The 22,224-nt window shown below is 38.6% G+C and overlaps 1 protein-coding gene across 14 annotated transcripts in view; it reads right to left on the reverse strand.

The window, feature by feature from the left end:
* Positions 1-22,224, reverse strand: part of ZBTB20 (zinc finger and BTB domain containing 20) — an 830,675-nt gene that overhangs the window by 73,556 nt on the left and 734,895 nt on the right. The gene's annotated exons all lie outside the window — the stretch shown is intronic.

The raw sequence follows: 22,224 nt of genomic DNA on the forward strand, positions 1-22,224 counted from the left end.
GGGAGAATGGAGAGGATGTTGTCCAGGCTCCATTTTCAGTGCTTTCACCTAACTGCCTGTGCAGCGTGGGACATCAACAGTACCCTGTCAGTGTGGGCGGAGCTGATTTTGTGGTTCTGACTTAGAAGCTGAGTTGTGGGTGAAAGTGGGGGAAGGAAGTAGAAACAGTGTCCTTCAACCTCGTCACAGTTGATTCTTGATTCTTCTAGTATCCTTTTCTTTTTTTTCATTTACTATATTTTTTATTCACACATAAAAATTGTATATATTTATGGTCTAAAACATGATGTTTTGATACATGTATACATAGTTGAATGGCTAAATCAAACTAATTAAAATATGCATTACCGGCTGGGTGTGCTGGCTCATGCCTGTAATCCCAGCACTTTGGGAGGCTGAGGTGGGTGGATCACGAGGTCAGGAGATCGAGACCATCCCGGCCAACATGGTGAAACCCTGTCTCTACTAAAATACAAAAAATTAGCCAGGCGTGACGGTGCACGCCTGTAGTCCCAGCTACTCAGGAGGCTGAGGCAGGGGAATCACTTAAACCCGGGAGGCGGAGGTTGCAGTGAGCCAAGATCGCGTCACTGCACTCCAGCCTGACAACAGAGCAAGACTCCGTCTCAAAAAAAAAAAAAAAAAAGAATTACCTCATGTATTTATAATTTTTTCACAGTGAGAACACTTCAAAACCTACTCTCAGTAATATATACTACATTCTTATTAACGATAGTCATGAGGATATATAGTACATCTCTGGAGTTATTCCTCCTAACTGAAATTTTGTGTCCTTTGGCTGATGTCTCCTCAGCCTCTGGCAGCCACCATTCTAATCTTTACTTCTATAAATTAAGCTTTTTTAGATTCCCCATATAAGTGAGTATTTGTTTTTCTGTGCCTGGCTTTTCTAGTACAAAAAGAGCGTATTTTCCCCCCATATATCATGGACGACCTCTGGATTCATCCATGTTTTTGCAAATGACAAGATTTCCTTCTTTTTGAAGGCTGCATAGTGTTCCACTGTATACTTTTACCACATTTCTGATATTCCTGATTCCACTTCAGTCTCTCTCTCTTTATTGCTTAGTTCTTAACCTATTGTAGTGACACTCATTGATCTGGGCATGTTCTGAACATTTCCTCTGTCCTTCACTGCAAATGCTCTATTTTCTTCCATAGCCTCTAACCCTGAGGACACTGAATTACCCTAATTTTTTTCCTACACCTCAGTCTGCTATTCTGCCTTCTTCACTGGTTTCTTTTCTTCCTTCTGTTCTCTAAATGTAGACATTCCTCTAGATTCTCTCCTCAGGCTTTGTCTTCCCCAGCCCTCCTTGACCTTAACAATCACTTCTCCATGGAGAGCATCCACATTGCTATCTTTAGTTCTAGCTTTTCTACAGAGCTGCACACCCACATTCTAAATAACAGCTGGTTATTGGTTCATTTGTTCCTTTGTCCATTCATTCAGTGTTTATATAGTATCTACGAGGCACCTGGATGAATAAAACAGGGTCTCTAACTTTGAGAAGCTCACATCTCCATCAAATCTACACAGGCTTTTCTAATTCAGAAAGTTTAGAACTGAATTCATTGTCTTTCCTTTAAAATCTGTTTCTTCTCTAGACGTCCCATTTCCTGCCATTGGTATTCTCTTCATCCAGTTACACGGGCCTACAGCTGGGGAGTCATCTTTAATTCTTCTGTTTTTTTTTTCCTTCCCATATCCAATTAGCTGCCAAATCCTATGGATTTTATTCTGATTGTGATTCCTGAATCAATACCTGTTTTCTATACCAACCCCTATTTCTCCCTTTGCTAACGACCGTGAGGACATCTATGAAAGACTCCTGACTGGTTTCACTTTTTCCAGTTTTTCTTTACCTCTTATCCATCCTTCACACAAACATTGCATTAATTTTTCTAAAGTGCCCTTCTAAACATATCACTTCTTTGCTTACAGTCCTCCTTGCTTATTGGATTAGATTCAAACTTCTCAGTTTGGTATTCAAAGCTGCTACAGTGTAGCCTAATCCAGTTTCTTACTCTTATCTCTACACTCCATTCTACACTCCAGTAGTCCTACTCTTCCCCACCATGTTCATAGTATTTCTTCCCTTCTTTCAAGGTCTACATGTAGCTTCTTCAAGGGCCATCCAAATGCCACCTCACTTATGAAGCATTTCACAAAGGAGATTGCCTTTCTTAAATATTATGAGCACATTCTGTACTACTCCCTTTGCATATGCTACCAATTCGAATGGTTATTTGTGTAATTTGTCTTCCCTCTTCATAAGCTCTTTGAAAGCTGAGGCAATTTTTACTCTGAGTACCCTATAGTGGGCCATGATTTCTTGCACGTTAAGTTTGCACTAGGCTGATAATCTGCTGAAACGAATTTAAAAAGAATAAACACTCTTGCCTTGAGTCATAGAAATGGGAACTAAATTGAAAAGACCTCAAAACTCATCTACTTCAACCCCCTCATTTTTCAGATGAAGAGATTAAGGGAACTGACTTGCTCAAGGTCACATCCTTGTTAGGGCTGGGCAAGGATAACAGACATAAAAGGCCACAGACTAATATTTATCAGTGCTTACTTGGCACCAATAGGCCCAGCAGATCATCAATAATGACAAGACCAGAGAGAGGGAGGTTGGGGTGTGTAACCTGCAAAAATACATTGTGTTCCAAAAAATAACAAACTTGCTTCATTTATTTGCTTCAACAAACTGAACTAATAAATATCTTTTATAGTGAAATAATGTCTAAAAAATGATGGTGGATTTAAAAAACAAGGAAGCAAACTTTTCTAACATTACCAGCAGAAATAATAATGACAATACAGTCAACACCACCGGGGAGGAGGTGTGGATGGTTAACGGGTACAAAAAATAGAATGCATACGACCTACTATTTGATAGCACAACAGAATGACTATAGTCAATAATAACTTAATCGTACATTTTTAAATAACTACCAGAAGGTAAATGAATTGTTTGTAACACAAAAGACAAATGCTTAAGAGGATGGATACCCCATTCTCCATGATGTGATTAGTTCACATGTGTGCCTCTATCAAAACATCTCATGTACCCCGGAAGTATATACACCTACTATGTACCCACAAAAACGAAAAACAAATAAAATGTTAAAAATACCCCTGGGGTGATAAACTTAGGCTGAAAATAAGAATAAAGACATTTCTCATGCTTTGGAAAAGCTGTGGGTTCAGCTGGAGTTCTTGGTGAAAACATGCAGTCATTCTATGGTTAAATTCATTACTTTATAGAAACAAACTATTGGCAATCTGCTGTTATGCCACATTAACACTTCTTTTTCTACCTACCTTAGCCTAGTACTCATTCTCCAGGTTTGTTTAAATGTTTACTTGTTTTTCCTTATATTACTACTTTACTTATAGAAATGCATAGACAGTTGCCTCCGAGTCTGTTCAAATTTTCTTGCCTTGTTCTCTTGTAGTAGAAGAAACATTAGTTGTTTCTCTTCTCTATCCTTATCCTCAAACAGAATCATTTTCTCTCACCCAAAGATGAAAAGCCCAACAAAACATGCTGTGGGGATAATAGTGTTTACCTAGGTGAGGAAAACAGACTTTTCCAGGGAATCTCAATAATTATTACTTGGCCAGAAAAGCTCAGCTCTTAAATGTTAGCTCCAATACTACAAGACTTCATCTGCATCTCCCAGGTGAGCGCTTGACTCACTGTTACTCACCAGAGGAAAACCTTGGTAGTATTAATCAAACTCTTTTTGGCCAGTATGGTGGAGCCATGCTATGCATTGAGACATCCATTAAACAGCATCACCCCAGCAGCCACACAAACAGCAAAATGGGCTCAAGAGCTCTTCATTGTTCTTTCCAACCCGTCGTAAGGCTGGACAGATTATCGACACTTCACCAGATAGAACTTCCTTCTACTTTTACCCCCTGGCAACTACATTAAAATGATAAAGGAAATCACTCATCAATAGTACATTGCAGTGAAAAATTATCTGGCAAATTTACAAATCCTTTGTGTAATTATATAAATGTACATTTTAAATATATCTAACATTTGATTTAAATTGTGCATTTTATAATTAATACAACCATAATATGTCTGTCCTTTAATTAAATCCTTCTTTCTCAGCCCCACATCCTGCTGCTATAATCTTACTTTCATTTTTTGGCAAATTGTCACCTAGCTCCCTCTTTTTTCCCCTTTTGCCTTAGTACACACCTGAGCGTCTATTAATCAGAACCACTGCATGGTGTGTCATGTTTCATTGCTTAAAGGGTGGTTACACTCTAAAAAAGACTCACAGAGAATGACTTCATGGGGTTTCACATGTATTCTCTTTTAATGACTTTCACATCCAGTGTACTTGGTTTTTAAGTCAAAAGATAATTTTGAGGGGCTGCTGATGCCACAAATTCTCCCTAGAACCTGAAAATCCAGCTGTTGTCTCTGCCTCTTACATCATCACTGTAGTAAAGAATCTGCTCTTGGAACCCAGCTGGCAAGTTTCTTGATGGTGTCAGAGGCGAACAGACAGTAGGTCACTTCTCTTCAGCCCGTTTCATGGTTGACATTTCTGCAGATCTGTCTTGAAAGCCCTTAGAGAGCAGAGCTGTTACGGAATACACGGCCACATATCACTGTAAGGAACTTTCTGCAGATGTCAACTTTGAGTATGGCCTGTCCCATTCCTAGGAAATCACACCAAATCATTCTAAAATTATAGATGGGAAGTTCATGATTAAAGTTTACAAGAAAGGTAATAGTAACAATAACAACTAGCATTTATTGGATGTCTACATTTTATTAGGGACTACACCAGGCATTTTTATAAATGAGTATGTTCTTGTTTAACCCTCATAGCAATGCCATGGTGTATGTTTTAGTATACCCATTTTACAGATAAGAAAAAGTGAGATTTAATGAGTTTATGTAACAGGTCCAAGTTTAAAAAGCTACTGGATGGTGAGACCAGAATCCAAACCCAGATCTCTCTGATTCTAAATCTGTGCTCTTTTCACTGTATAACAACTGTTCCAATGCAGCTTGGACACGGGACACATTTCTAGTTCCCACTGTGATCACAGCACAAGGAAGATGCTTATTTTCATGATGGTTCAGAGCCACTGGAAATATCTGGGAGCACAGACTCCAGGAGAAGGAAATATTTCAGAAAACTATCAATAAGTATAGTCCCTTCCCCGCCCCCCCCTTTCTAACTGAAGATGAGAATGTCTTCTATCAGTCTTCTCAAACACTAATGAACAAATGAATCACCCAGGACTTCTGATTCAGCATATCTGGGGTGGAGCTTGCGATCCTGCATTTCTGACAATCTCCCAGGTGATGCTGATGCTACTGGTCTGGGACCGCAGGTCTTTGGCCTGACACTCCGCTTTCTCCTAGGGTTGTTTTTGAAGGAGCAGTTCAAGCCAAATAACTTGGCTAACAGTTCACATAGCCAGCTGACTGGCTTCTGATTCTGGGCCAGTTTGTCAGGTCATCAGGCATTACACAGAATTCAAGGAGTTTCTAGCATAGAGCACATTGTCAAAAAATTGTTTTTAGATCCCCACGGGGTTTCCCCTCTCTCTGGAAATTCAAAACGATAATGTCTCTAACATGCAAAGTTCCTATTTTTTTACATTATTGTTATTTTTAACAATAATTATCTGGTAGTAATTCAAATAACACCTTCCCTCTGAGAAATTCAATGAGCTTTACTAACCTTAATTGTCTAACAGCAATTCCCAAGTGAAGATAAAGCTGTCTCAAAGATCATAGTAAATTTAAAATTGTTCCACTTCCCTCGTTTCTTTGCCCCAAATGTAGTGGTGAGTTAGTGGGGATGGGTTACTAACTGGCAAAGGCCCACTATCATAATTTGAGGCACAGCAAATTTCATAAAAAGGATACATCTAAGAAATAATTAGCAGAGAGGTCACTGTGGGGGATACAATGTTTGAAAAAAAAGGAAGAGTTATAAAGTGTAAGATAAGAAAAGAGAAAGTGAAATCAGGACTAGCTGATGACCTCAGATGGGACACTTAACCTCTAGGTGGCTCAGCTTTTCTATCTGTAAAAAGAGGAGGTTGGTTTTATGATTTTTAAGGTCCCTTAAAACTCTAACAGTCCCCTGAGAAGGAAGATGTGGGAATTAAGTAGCTCATCAACCTGTTAAACCATTACACCTGTTAAGGAGGTCTATTTGACTTTTAACTTTTTACCTAATTACCTGAAACAAATTCCCAAGTCTACATAACCAATCCCACCTCTCTGGAAACTGGTGAGAAAACCATTTAATGAATAAGGCACCAAAGACATCATGGCCAGATAAACTAATCAGGAACACCATCTTCAGCTTACTGATGCTGTGATAACTATTTTACTTTTTAGATTTCAGTTCCTTAATTAATCACTAGTTAATACCCATGTCCATAGGACATACCTCTGATGGCTTGAAGACCCCTGGGATAGCCCTGCCAACACAAGATGGAATCACAATCCCACTGTTTGTCACATTAAATCTATGTTAATTTTCTCCATAGAGACCTCTTGATTCCTCTTTGACAGTTCATAAACTCTGTTAATGTAAGTTGCACATCCGATGCCATGAGCCTTAGCTGTATCACAGATACAGTTGATTCTTGTTTAAAATAAGAGATCTTTTGGATCAGAGTACATGTACACACACACACACACACACACACACACACACACACACAATCATGAATTTCTGGTTTTAATGAATCTGGCCTGGTGATGGGAACCCCTCTATTATGTCACCGGATGCTGGAACCTTCTTGTCCAGAAAGCCTGCCACAGGTCATGTCAATAAGATCGTTTTAAACTCTGTAATAAGAATTCTAACATGAGCATGATTTATGACACAGTATTTTATTTGGTATTATCAGAGTTTCCTATACCTTACCTCTTGCAGTAAGTATGTGTTCTGGATTAACCATTATAGTTTCTGGTAAATGGAAAAAAGGTACAGAGAAACATCACAGTGGCATTACTCCAGATAACACACTCTGTCACTGTTCCCAAAGTGAACATCATTTCCCTTTTCCTGCTCCCATCACTTCAATAGTAACTTTGGCTATTACTGACTAAATGCTTACTGTGTGGCAGGCATTGTGCCTTTTCACAGATAACTTTATTTTCTAACAATTACTCTTTGAAGTTGGGGATTATATTCCTATTTTATAGACAAAGGAGGTGAAACTGATACTTAGGAAAGGTACAGTTATTGGCCATCAGTCATGAAGGCAGAGAGTAGCAAAGTAGAGTTAAGAGCCAGGTTCTCACCACATGTTCTAGAGCTTAACCTACACTGGGCTCACAATCACCAAACCACGGATCTGCCTTTGCTCCACTCCTCTTCATTTGTGGTCCTCACCATTGGCTTAGGCTAGGTTCTTCTTCATGGCCCTCTCATGCCTTCTTGAATGTTTTTTGAAATTTCTCAAAACCTTCTACACTTGATTTATGTTTTCCCTCCCTATATTAATACTTTAATCCAAAAACTCATTACCACTTCTTTTCAACAGACTTAACCACCCCTTTTCTCAGCTCTCAAACTCCTTCTAAATTATTCTTTTGAAGCTTCACATTTGACGTCGAATGTTCCACACCCAGCTAGTGAACTCACTTTCCCAGAAACCCAAGGAACCTACGTTTTCAGCTGGTTCATTAGTAGGCCCCAGTTGGCCCTATCAGATGTATTTGTCCAGTTTGATCTGGAAAAACTGGCCCCATGATCAACCATTTCAACACTGCCCTCAGTAACCCTGCAGATATCCTTTCTTCTCTAACCTTCTATGTGCAGTGCCTCCTTTTACATTCATCAATCATGAATCCATATCATCCCATTCTCAGAACAAAAGGCTACATATGCATGCCACCTGGATCTAGGCTTCTGCCCACTGTTTCCAGGTACAACCTATGGCAGTTTTTCTTAGTTTGTTCTACTTTTATGAAGTCCTATTCTCCATTCTCTTTTTCAGTTGATAAGCTAGCATCCTACTTTAATAAAAGGATCTACAGCATGCAGTGTAGTAGGTGTATTAGCTCTCATCTCCTCTAATATCTCTGAATTTTCATTATTTTATTTCCTCAGCATGTATCTTTTCCCATGTTCCCTTCATATCTTGAAGGTTATTCCTTCTACTTCTGTTTATCTTCCTTTGGTTTCATCAGGGATACTTTCTCTGTAGCTGATAGCATATCCATTTCTAACAGTACTAGATTCATCATCACAACATAGTTTTTTTGGTCCTGCATTCAACTCCTGTCTTTCAAAAATATTTTCAGATGGTATATCTTAAAGTGTGTTTCATACTGGAATTTCAAGATGCATCTCAAAAAAATTCCTTGGTCAAATAAGTTTAGGAAACACTGAATCCTATATATTCTATTTTCGAAAGTGTACATAGCATATTAAAGGTGCTGGAAGCCTAATCTTTGTCCAGGCTTACTGTATTACAAACTGCCCCATCCCCCTTTTTAATGGAACACTTACTTAACCTCAGAATATGCTTAGGGAAAAGATGTTTTAAGGGATTTTCCCTGGTTCCAAACTCTTAAGCCTGGGCTCGGAAATTCACTGACTCCCTATCAAATGAGTCCTCTCAGATTTCCTTTCCATCAATACTCCACATGGTCTGAATTAGTTAACTTATAGGGTGTCAGAAAGACTAAGCACATTTGTATCTCTGAGCTACTGTAGATACCAGTTTGACTGCTTGGAATACCTTTATCACCTTTCAAAAAATTATATAGGACTTTCTTCTCCTTCAAGGTCCAAATATAAAAATATATCCTTTATGAAATTTTCCCTTGTGAAGACTGCCTCAGCCCATAATGTTTTCTGCCACTTTTTAAGTACTTCAATAAATGGTTGTGGTTTACTGACGGTTTGCTATATTATTAGCGAGGGTGTAAATCCTCTTGGGCAGGAACCTTGCTTTATACACTACAGAGACCTCAGCATATACTGTAGTTTTAAGCATAGTAGGATGTTATAACCATGTTATCGGTTAACATAAACAGAAATAGATGGCATTAAGGCATGATGGTTTAAAACACAATTTCTGTAGCGATTGGGATAGTTTAAGATGCTAACAGCCCAGGTGAAGTGTTCCATCACAATACTGGGAAGAAACACCACCCGCTATCACTGCCATTGCCCTGCAGATGATACCATGTGTATCTAAGGATTTGGATAAAGGCTAGATATAGAAGAGCAAAGGCAGCTCTGTTCTTAGGTAAAAGTAAGAATTTGCATTAGTTAACACCAAATGGGGATAAGGTTAAAATAATCTAGGAACATCAAGAGATCCATGAAAGGGATCACTGGAACATGCCAATGGTAGAATTACCATTCATAATCATTAAATTTTGGTAACTTGATGAAAAGAAAAAGGATATTTTCCTACATAAGGAAGTCAGGGTAAGTACTGTCTAAGGTTCCACTGCGTACTGTTGTGCCTGGTATACAGAATGTGTAGCAACTATTTACAGAATCTGCTGCTGCCTTCTAGTCACATTCCAAATTCTATCTCTTTGAATCAGTCTGGAGACACATTACATTGGTGAATTCAAGGCAGCTTGGCAACGACTGGCACAACATAAAACCCCAAACAATGAATTCCATCTTTCCCATAAAGCTCTTTTATTGACACAACACACAACAGCACAGAGCAGGTTGTCTCAGGCTAGTGTGTAATAACTAGATGTTAAGGGGCTCTGAGTTTTTCAGATTAGATGTTATCTGAAGTTGGGACTTAGCAGGTTTCCTAATAGTGAATTTTTAATGGGTCTAGGACTAGAAATTTGGTCTCTTGATGCTTAGTTGGGGAGTTTTATTATGTGAGAGAAAAAAGTATAGCTTTCTTTCTTAAAACTGCAGGAACGAATGACTTTCATATTTTCGCAGAAGAAAAAATGCATTTTATTGGAGTATAACCTGTGGAGTATTTTGCTACCTTCCTGGATATAAAGCGGCATACAAACAAAAAATTTAATAAAAAACTATTTTATAAACAAGAATGTTTACTTATGTTTATCTTAAAATAGGTATACATTGTATTGTGTAACATGTTAAATAGCAGGATAATGGTAAAATTTCATAAACAGAAAATTCTGTCTCAGTCTTTAGTTAAAATTCATAACAGTGTATCAGAGTGTTGATTATTAGTAGTGATCAATAAGTATTTTTAAATTGGAATTTTTATTGCAGGAGATTATTGGGTGGGTGAAGCTAAATGGCCTAGATGTTTTCCTGTCATGTCAATACTTAAGAATTGTCTTTCTGGGCAATTTACACATTTGAGAGTGAAAATGAAGGGTGGCCTGCCTACTGGGTGTGTAACAGGTCACTGGGGTAAGACTGCTGTTTTCAGAGAGCCATGGACAGTTTCTGGTTTCTGCAATAAAGTATCTGAGTTTCTTCTTTTTGTAGTAAAAATAAATAGTTTTCTTTTATGTTCTGGGTGAAGTCTGAGATCTCTGGATCTCTTTGCTGGATTTCACTCTTGGTGGGGGCAGGGAGATACTATTGGCAATGCTTTATATATATTGACTTAGACATGTTAAAGATTATGTGGTACTATCATGAACACTCTAAAAATGAGTTCTCCCTATCATGAGTTGCATAGATGAGGAGATTGAGGTGGATGGGGTGAAGAGGAAGGAAAAGGCAGTTTAAGCTGGCTAGCTAATGAGTAGTAGAACTTAATCTAAAACCAAGGTTTTCAGCAGAAAATGCTTTTTTCCCCTCCAAAATGCCATGGTTGCCAACAAGTTTTGTAGCAAATCGGGGGTAGAGCACTAGATGGAGAATCAGAAGATCTGCCTTGTCCTCCTGGATCTGGTAAGAACTAGCCGTGTGACCACGGTCAAGTCACTAACTTTTGTGAATCTTAATGTTCTCACTTATAAAGTCATGAGCAAGGAATCAATGAATGGCATGATACTTGTAAGCTGTAAAATCTCTCTCTTGCAAAATGGTATTGACAATAACGTATGCTTTGCCTATCTTATAAAGTTGTGAGGCTAAAATAAGCTGATCCATGTGGAAGTGCTTTGTATAGTGTGGAGTATTGAATCAATGTCGTCTGGAAGATTTAGGAAAGGGTCCCGAATGTGTGTGGGAACTGACAGCCAGTCCACTTCCATTCAGGTTTTAGAAGAAGCTATAATAAAGCACTGGCAGCAGCTCAAATCCCACTCCATTCTCTCCTCTCCCAGCACGCTGCAGAGAATCACTTGAGGAAAGTTACTTGAGTGGGTGAGCCAAATGCTCAAGTTCCAACCTTTCTGAGTAGAAGCCACAGTGAGTTCTGAGCCATAGCACAGGTGACAACCACTGTTCCTCCAGGTGTGTCTGAAACACTGGGGGACCCTAGGGAAGGAGGTCAGACGTCACTGTTCCTGAGGACCCATTTTCTCCTGTACACAGCTCCAGCCCACATGATTTCACCTGGAAGCCCCAAGAGACAAAAAAAGATCCAGAGTTAGCAGGAGCCTCCTCTCCCGATAACCTAAGTGCTCTGATTGAAAGGCAGAGGGTATCAGGAGAATGGCTGTACCGAGTCGGCATTGATTTCTCCAGCCTTTGTCTGTGTCTGGTTTCTGTCTCGTTTGGAGGTGGTTACTGTTACTACAAGCAGCATGAATCATGTCTCTGTTAAAAAACAGAGCTTCAATTGTCTTACATAACCCCTGGTAACTGAACGTCTAATAATAGAAAGCCATTTCCAGGTAGGGAATCAGTCTACCTCCCAGACACACATACACACACACACACACACACACACACACACACACACACACACTCCCAGTGCTTCACAGCAGAGAGACAGACAGGGAGGAGACAGAAGGAGAAAGGGGACAGCACAACTGAATTTTTTGTATTTTAAAATATATTCAATAATCATGCATCATGGGATCTGATAACCAATATATTTAACTCAGCTAGTTTAATAAACTGTAGAAAACAAGAATTCTTCTTTAAAGTATTTGAAACAGCAAAGTATCCCAAACCACACCAGACAGACACCTTCTCTACCACACTTATATTGCATAAAAACCCCAAGCCCTAAAAACAGAGTGAGATGAAAATTTCACTGGATTGTCTACTAGCTTGCATCAACTAGCTTCAATTTTCAAAGGATTTTTTTTTTCCTCTCTTTTTTGTTTGACCAGAGAATGATATTACAAAGGTTCTTGGCTGCAATCATTGCATAAAATTCCAGAGAGTGAAAAGCAACTGAAAACATGGCTGCAATGTTTCACCATGCAGACTATGTTATGTCAGGCACTGTTGCCCGAGCCACTTTCTTTGATGGAGATGACTTTCCATCTGAGGACTTACATTTTTCCCATGAGTACACTCTCTGGCTTGTAATACATGATGAGGTCTTTTTGTACCTGATCCCCACTCAGCTACCCACTAAGGTGACTACTGAAAAAAAATATAATAGGAGAGGCTGAAAAATGACTTTTGAAAAATCACAAAGGTAGGTTTTTCTTTAAACTACCAATTTGAGAAAAATTTGAGAAAAAATTTGAGAAACTACCAATTTGAGAAAAAATATAAATGCTGGATAGTAAGTTTAAAAGTTTATGAGGAAAAATAATGTAAATGTATAACATATATACGTCCATTTCCTCACTGCTTCACCTTGCCCATCCTAGGAAAAATCACTTAAAGGCTGTATGTTTTGAGTTTGCATTCTCAGAGCGAAGTAGCTGTACATGTCATGTAAATTGGACTGGGGAAGGACTTCACAGAAAATTACAGATGGTGATTACATCCTGCCAGTCATTTGGTCTAGAACCAGAAAAGAAAAACTTTCTTCTCTGTTTTGATCGTTCAGTAACATGAAACAGTGGACTAGACTAGTTCAAACCAAAGAATGTCTTAGGGCACACCCACTTTGAGGACCAGCACCTGGCTATTCTACATGCTCTTCAATTGTTTAAGCATATAAAAAGGAATGATGAGATGGTTACATGTCAAAATGGCTGTGCTTCCTCCAAACAGGATTTGCTTGGCTTCTTTGCTTTTGGTGTACTCTCCAAATCCATAAACAAAAGAGAACTGAATTGAAGCAGCAAATAGGAGAAAGAAAAAGACTAAAAAGGAAAAGAGAGAGGAAGAGGAAGGAAAAATACTGATTTCCCATTATTCCTATCTGCAAATCTGGCTGGATTTGATAACAAAACTCCTACTACTGTTCTCTAATAGTCTTTGCTGCATGCCATATGGACACAGCTTCTAAAGGGGATGAATTCTAGGTTTTCCTCACAAATATACAAACACAGAACAGCAGGGATCTTGATGACTAAATCACCCTAACTCACGACAAGGATCACAGAGGTGGAACATGGCTGTGGGGACTAGATTTTTCTGCTTATTTCATGTGCTTTGTGAATTAAATTGTTCTTAGAGTTGGAAAACTGGTGGACTAAATGTTTTAATAAAAACAGCCATGAGACACAGCAGTTTTCTTCACAAAGGCTTTTCCCCCTAGCTACTGTGAATATATTGCTGAATGGTTCGGACTTCTGGAAGAGCAGGAGGTTTGCCTCTTCTCTTTGCCTCAAAACCCAGGCTTATTCTATGCATCTGGGAGATGATTATACTCACCTGAAATCTCAGAGTACTATGTCAGACAGTTCCTTCACAGTGGTGTTTGGCACCTAAGCAAGGACTTGGTGGGCCAAACACATTTAAAATGTAAAAGTGGAAGATTATATTATTTTGCATTGTAACAATGAGAGTATTTCCGGATTGTAGCTGACATGCAGATCATCATAACCATATGTGGCCCAACGAACCACACAGCATTGCATCAGAAACTTGTAGTCAATATTTTCAAATGATTCATTTTTTTTTTGAAATAGAGAAATGGTGGATGCTTTTTTCGACCCCTTTAGACAACCACTTATTGACTGTCTATTGTCAGTGAGGGACTCGCTCTTCACAGAAGAGAGCTGGGCTATGCCAGAGTCTCACCACGTTCTTTCTCCTCTAACACTGAACAAAATATCAGTAAAACACCAAGTACAGCTGGTTTTGAACCTAATAAGAAATCAGTCTGTAGAAATGGGCCGCATTGGTAATAGTTGGAATTGGTGATATCGATGGCAGTGGGAATAACTGGCACAGCAGTTTAGGAACGTCTCAGGGACTTAGAGTGGGTAAATGAGTAAATCTGCTCTCACCTATTTATATGCTCCAACAAATATCTGGAACTCTAGATACTTCAAGTCTCATATGATCAGGCCACGTTTATAGGTATTACAGGATTCATATAAAATAAGGAGGCATACATGTTGATCTAGTGAGCTTCTCCATATCTGTACAACACTCAGGATATGTCTGAGAACACATTTTAATTTTTAGAATCAGCTATAGAATCTGGCAGTTATTAAAAAGTAAAGTTCACTTCAAAAAAATTGAGAAGCCAGTTGATAATCAAGATATACAAAGCAACATTGGTGGGATAAGTCAATTAATTCTCTAAAATGATTACGGTGAAACTGAAGAAGGGCATGTATCTATCATATGTGGGTCCCCAGGCATGTTTGTAATCTGTTGTGTGATCTTGGGCAAGTCATGAAACTTCTCCCGAGTCTCATTTTTCTTATATATAATGTGGGAGTGTTGGATTAGATGGTTTTTAAGATTCTTTCCAGTAATAACATTTGATGATTCTAAAGTAAGAAGAGATGGAAGAACAATTCCTCTTTCCTCTTGCTTTGGTAAATACTTGCTTTCTCTTGCTCTGTGCCGATGCAGTTTGCAGTATTAGGTTTCTGGACTCAAGAAGTCAAATAGTAAATACTGAAGCTATTTTTCATTGTACACGTGGACAAATCAGAGGGGAATAATCCTTCCTTTCTTTGTATATCAATGTCTCTTCTCAAATCAGACTTATGCCTAAGGTAATCACGATCATTCTGGTGCTAATAAAGATTTTTCTTCATCCTTCCCACAAGGCCCCCACCCATGCTCATGAAAGCTTATGTGATTGGGTTATTTCTATATTTATGTCCTGGTTATTTTTTCTCTTCCAACTTGTTTATGAAGTCCCTGGTAAGCATAAAGCTGCAAAAACAAAAACAAACAAATAAAACAAAACAGCTCCGTTTGAATAATTTACTTCAGTTGAACCAGTATAAGAAAACATCCTAATGCTGAGGGGAAGAAAACAGGTTTTAAAAATACCCTGGTATCTTAGAAAAGACTAAATAAAATCTTATATCAATGATAGTTTCACATTATTGCTTTTCATTTTCAAAGACAATGCTACATATTGGCTTTATAGTCTGGTGTACAGACATGGCTACTTTTTCCCATAGCTCTCAGGTCAGTGCATCCTCAAAGCCAAGAAGGCCCAGAGCCTGCCGAGCTAGCTTTACATAAACAAAGGAGCTACACAGAAAACCCAATACCCGGAGCTTATATCATATCCTGACTAGGCACTCTGGTTACCCATGACTCGCTCTTTTCCATCTGTGCCCTGATTCTTTGCTGGTTTAATTCCCTTCACCTAGAATGCCCTCAGTTTGCCTCCCTTTACTGCTCAGAATTCCCTCTGGACACAACTCACAAGGAGCATAAGCCCCATTTCCAGGAAGCAACTTAGTTTGACCCAACTTAGTTTGACCCAGCGATAATTTTCATGGATAGCAAGTGAAAATCAGTCCTTGTGATAACTGGAGTCACTGAGATCACGTATCTAGGAAGCACTCAGAGAATACCAGAGAAAAGACTGTCAAGGGTTGCAGTGTCCTCATAAGAGGAAAAAAAAATCCTAGCTTTAAGAACAAGCCCAATATAGAAGCTGTGGTATGTAAGAGAAAAGTTGTAGCCATGTACAGGAGGAATTGTGGGAATTGTGTTAAAACAGTCTGACTACTACTACTTCTTTTTTTTTCCATACAGGAGAAGAGATCCTGTTTCTTAAAAGAAGTTTAGTCACTGGATATAGCAACATACAGTATCATAAAGTGCATTAATTATGAAGCTAAAATGTCTAAATTTTAGTACAGAGAGCATGGGGCATAGATAAATAGGCAAAGACATAGGAATGTGTATACAATTTGAGTTTCACTTCCTCCAAATCTCTCAGTTAGAGGATCCCTCTCAGTCTGACGGTTCTATCATCGACAGCCTCACAAACTCTGACAACACCTGGCTGGGTTTAAGGGATGGGCCATGATGTCTCTTGAGAGTAAAAGATGGAGTAAAACTCAGAAATGCTGAATGCTTTTATATATGTATACAATTTTATTTACGTGTATATTTATATATCAATATATACAAACATATATATTTGTATGATGTTTGGCAACCTCGCTCATGGTATTCCTGTGAAGTAGGCATGTGGTAAACATAATTAGCCCATTAAACAGATGGTAGGGCTCTGGCATATCTCACCATATTCTAAAATGGTGGAGCTGTAAGCAGGGACTAAAGAGAGTGCAGTTTGATACATGGCTAACTGCAAATCTCTGTGAATTGCTACTTTCCTAAAGACAATCTGGGTAGGCTGCATTTGGCTGAGAACTGGGGATAGTTTAGGAAGCTTTAAAAATATACAAAGGGACAACTTTTCACATTCATTCAGATATAGTATCTTCATTTTTACTTACTAGAGGCATTTTTTTTAAAAAACAGCTTTTTATCTTAACTCATCTGTGTTCCAAGCAAACTTCCAAATTGCTGAGCAGATTAAAAAAAAAAAAAAAATTCCTACATGCCAAGTAGAAACACTGGGTAAATGTTATTTTTTAAAATTGTCTTAACAAAGTGCACTCTTGGAAAGGATAAAGTTGAAAAGACGTTTGGTACTGTAAACACTTAGCTGTCATTGTAGCACAGTGACCAAATATGTCCAAAAGCTGATGTAATGAACTTTTATCTGACTGAATTATATGACCATGGCATTGCCACTCTATAGTACAGCAGGCTTCAGAGATCCTGTTATTAAATATTCTAGCCTATTGCTTTATCATTTAGGATCTAGCAGAAGTGAAAGAGTTACTGAAATTAAGACTTGAATTTACAAGTGTATTTGAACTGGCTTCAGGAAGACATGAAACATCAATACATCTGGAGAATAGAACTTGCAGTTGACTGTTCTTTACCATCTGGTCTCAAGAACATTTTCTGCTTGGAAGTTGCATAAGCAATGAGAAAACACACAAACAACTTCCTGTACCATGTTTTCGGTCACTTATAATGACGCATTACAAAGTAAACCAGCTAAATATGAGCAACTGCGCCTTACTCCAGATGACAACATACATTATATAACTAAGATCAATGAAAAAGAACATCTTTATTTTAAGAGACCTGGACTCAAAATATTCAAGAATAAACATCCTTCCTTCTAAGGTGTTCGTACTTAGTAGTTTTGGCTAGACAGGTTTTTAGAGTCAGTACTACAAAACAATCCCTACATTTTTTCAAACTGAAAAAGGATGAAAAGCAAGCAAGCTACATTGAGGAATAAAATGTTCCATGTATTTTAAAATGTTTTTTAATGACATAAATTTGCCTCTTTAAGCAATAAAATATATTCTAAACATGTTTTTCGTAGAAAACTTTTAAATATCTTTGTTTTCTTAAACACGGTAAGTTGATATAATTTTTTTTCTATGATACAGGGTCATCCTTGTGAATATTCATCGTTCCTGTTTTTCAGTAATACACTTTTCTTACTTGTGGTGAGAACCAGCCTCGTCCCTTGGCTCAGCCTAACGGCCACAGACTGAGCTATAGCCTACTATCCACTGCCATAGCTGACTGGCGTCACTGTCCCAGTTTTTCAGACCCATCTCCTCTAAATCCTCTATGCTAAATGTATTTTCTAATGTGCTTTGGATCAGAAAATCAAATAAATAAGAGCTATAGAGACAATACTGCTTGAACGCAGGGTTTGGTAGGAGACTTGGGGGAAACTCATTTGGACACCTGAAGGTCTTTAGTTATTTCTTTGTTCAGAGTGGTAATTCAGAGATCTGAACTACCAGAAATTGGACTTTGAGGTATTATTGTGTAACACAGAGTGAGACATTTATGCACTTTTATTGCAAGGGTTCTTATTTTAAACGAGATTGTCCAGAAATCCATTCTTGATTACTTTACTTGATAGGTCTCTGATCCATTGTATTTCACTCCCTTGATTTCCTCCGGCAATGTAACTAACATGATGACAATTGGGAAGTAAAGAAATAGCACAGTTTTAGGATAAGGTGAGAGAGTCTTGGTAACTGACTTCATCATAGTGATGGAGGCAGAAATATATAGTCAAGTTAGAAAATGTCCCTGGACTGCTAATGGGAACTCTGGCCTGACTAGACACTGGGAAAACATTAACAACTGTGAAGCTATTTACGTTAATTTTCAGTGTTCAGAGAAGTAACGTCTGATCATCTTTGTTCCTTTTCTCCAAAAGGAGAAGTCAGAATAATTCACAATCTGTGACAGGATAAGGATTGTGTTGAAATTTACCTTTTTATTAGCTCTGAAAATGGGATTTCTAAGCAAACTAATAACCTTAAAACTGTTGGGAGGAAGGATGGGGGAAACCAGATGTAACCCATATGAGGGGTGGAAAACGTCTTTAACTACTTTAACATATACACATCTGATAAATTACTGACAATTCTTATTTATTTTGAAGTTAGTGCTGATGAAACTCTACTTGTAAAACTTAGAAATCTCAGTTCAAACTACATGGAAATATTCCATGATCACGTTTTCAGCTCATTCTAGTTGTCTGTCTCCCAGTTTATTTGAACTGATGAAGTTTTACAAAATAAACACCTTTAGCTTTCTAGAGTTGCGTTTTTACCCACGTAATCTATTTGTTAATTTCTGTAGTATGCTTATATGATAAAAAATACTATGTAAGTACTGAGTTTGCTTGTTATGGATTATTTCTGGATACAGAGAGTTTGTAAGAAACTTCAGCTTTACAGCAGCCAAGGTTGCTGCAGACTAAAGCAGAAGTTCGGGTATAAACTTGTCTTCTACCAGTTTTCCACAACTTTGCTATCAACAGCATCTGAGGACATGGTTAATGACTTCTGAAAATCATTCACAACATTGCTAACGTTTTAGGAATCTTATAGCCTTGCCGGACCTTTCCACAATCACGAGAGAAAACCTTTGACGAAATTAGAAACAGTCCTTATACCCTCCCTTCCTTTCTTCTAGTGATTCACTTTTTTTTTTTTTTTTGTATTGGAACAATCGAAAGATTCAATGTTTTTAAATTCCATAGAAGACTAACGATTGAATAATTTTCTCACATCTCTGTTTGTACTTTCGCAGTCTGGTTGCATTGATTTGTGTCTCACAAGTAGACATTTCCTTTGTTGGTCACAAATCAATGCTATAGAACAAACCTGCCAGCATATTCCACCCCCACCCCCAATGTTTTGCAGTTTAAAAACAAAGCACATTTATATACTTTTTCTTTTAAAAATTACTTTCATTGGTTAGTAATACACTAGAAGACGACAAAGCCTCAGAGTTAAAAATCCCTGGGAGAAGGAGCTCCTCTCTAGCTGGTCTCTGGTTCTTTCACACTGCCTGGAGCAGAGAACTGCCTAGTGGGAGAGCAGCGCTCGTCCGCCGTCCGCTCCTGGTGTGCTCTGTTAACCCAATTAAGGTCCTCGCCTTCATACATCACAAAGCTGCCCAAAGCAACACACTGTGATGTCACAGTCAGATATGATTTCACGGCAGGAAAAAACCAAAAAGGCAGAAAAGGTTGAACGTATTCTGCTTTTATTCAAATCTTCTAAGAGGGGGCAAAAGGGAAGATTTTTTTTTTTTTTTTTTTTTTTCTGAGAGAAAAAGAGCACAAGCTTTCTCACGTGAATGTGAAAACTCAGTTCTGAAGATACCCTGGTGCTTTTACCCCAAGTGGATAAGCATGAATAAAGAAGCACAAAGAAACACTGTCATCAATCAGAATGCTCTTGCCTACCCTTAGCTACAGGTGGAAAGCAAGCAGGCACGATTTGATTTACCTAGATTAAAAGAGCAATTTTCTATCTTCTTTTTTTCCTTTTAAAAATAGCCAATCGATTTTGGCCTAGCTATTGCTGACTGCACCAGGTCCATTTTAATACACCACTGATTAAACGGTATGTTCATGGCTGAAGGCACTACAGCAGGAACAAACAGAAGCGGCTGAAGGAAGGGGGTGGGGGACAGGCGAGAGCTCCAAAAAGCCCTCCACGAAGGCCACAACTACTGGGCACTTTCCCTGTAAACAGTTGATATAGCACATTTTAGGCTTGAACCAGCTGAAATATAATTCTGGAGTTTGACGCCTGGAATTCATTTAGCTTTTTAATTCTGACCTTAAGAATAAATTTTAAAACAAATCAAAGCTATGTTTTTCAAAAAACACAAATGAGGAAAATATTCTGTCCTAAATTGCAATGACATCTGAAATGAAGATGCGTCTCAGAAAGATGCTTCTTATGAAAAACTTAAAATTTCATAAGTTATAGTTATCTACTGAAAGAGGATCTAGTTGTTTAGAGACTTTGTTTAGTGAAATTGCATGTAAAAGAAACAGAAAGAATATAGGACTTTTATATAGGGTGACTATATGTTGGGATTCATCGGGCAGCTCTCAGAAGAGAGAGAATATCTCTACTAGTTCTGGAAAATAACCATCTTGATTATTATGAGAAAGTATAACCTTTATCAAAGTCTGTGTGGCAGGAAAAATAAATTAGGGAGGGACTTTCTCGGGCAACTCAGAGAGAGATCCAACATCTGGCAGATGTTTCTCCCGAAAAAGACAAGGTCCATCTAACAGGTGAGACATCAGCTGAACAATGGATGCCAGGACATGGGAACTGGCTGTGAGAATCAGCAAACTCCATGTTTAAAAAGTCAACCCACTTTTTTTTCCGTTTGCTTACTGATTCCTTGTTCCATTCTCTCCTGTTTTCTCTCTCCAATTATCATTTACTTAATTTGAAATTCTGGCATTAATGGGGACAGAACCGTATCCAGAGGTACTATTAAGATAAGAAAATTGAGGAAGAAAGATTTAATGAGGGGCTTAGGTGTTTTTGGGTGAGGAAAAGGAAATTAGAGAGAAACGAGGGAAAAACTAAGAAATTAAGTATCAGCCTCAGCACGGTGGCTGTAGAAGAACAGCTTCTGAGAGAGACACAGATGGTCTGCATTCTCCAGAACAAAAACAAACAGGAAGTAACAGGGCCAGAGTCCCCTCTCCCCTTCATTCCTCTCTCCAGTGTAAATTGGAAAAAAACTGAAATGTGTTCACATCAAAAAGTTTTCCGTCAAACTCTAGCAAGTGACCACAGTAAAAGATACAAGAGAGCGCTGGTTCCAGCTGGTAAAATGCTGAAAGGATGTCACATTGTGGGGGTGAGGAAGAAATCAGGGATTAAATACATACAGTTTGGAGAAAAATCAGGCTCCATAGCTAACTAATGATGAATGGAGCAGACAGGTGGCAGATTTGAGGTCTGGAGGAGAGGAAGGGCTCCATTTTGAGCCGCCCATTTTCTGGAGGAGGGGTGGGGGCTGCTGTGGAAAATGGCTACTCCCGAGGTGCATAGGGAGACAACTGACTTAGTGGAGGGAAGGGAAGAAATAAACTAGGGGGTCATCTGGGGACACATCGAGTTAGTGAGGGTTTTAGTTTGGATGATAACAAGCTCTTAAAACATGGCTTTGACCCATAAAAAATGTAGCTGGGATGGATGGCTACTTACAGGGTTAAAAGCAAACGAAGAGCTCTTCTATTCCCAAATCTGCATGCTGAAGTGCTGCCTAGAACAGCAAACGTGTACATGCAAAACACCAAAAATATGCAAAGTCGGGGTGCAGAGGAGGTGCAGGATGCACCAGTCACCTCCTTCCCCACACCCTTCAACAGCACAGAGCTCTGGCAGGGTCATCACCAGTAAAACTGGAGTCTCACAAGCCATCCCACAGAGAGAAACCATCCCAGGTCCCCCATAGCTCCAGGCAGCAGTGAGGACAGTTTTCATGTTCCAAAACTAATTGGACAGTAAGGAGTGTCTGTAAGAATAAAAGCGGGTGGGAATGGAGGATGGAAATAAAAGGGAAAAAAAGTGTCCTTGTTGAAAGTTTTAAATTACAGGCTCAGTA

The sequence above is a fragment of the Chlorocebus sabaeus genome, chromosome 22 (genome assembly GCF_047675955.1).
Source record: "Chlorocebus sabaeus isolate Y175 chromosome 22, mChlSab1.0.hap1, whole genome shotgun sequence".
Taxonomy (NCBI): Eukaryota; Metazoa; Chordata; class Mammalia; order Primates; family Cercopithecidae; genus Chlorocebus; species Chlorocebus sabaeus.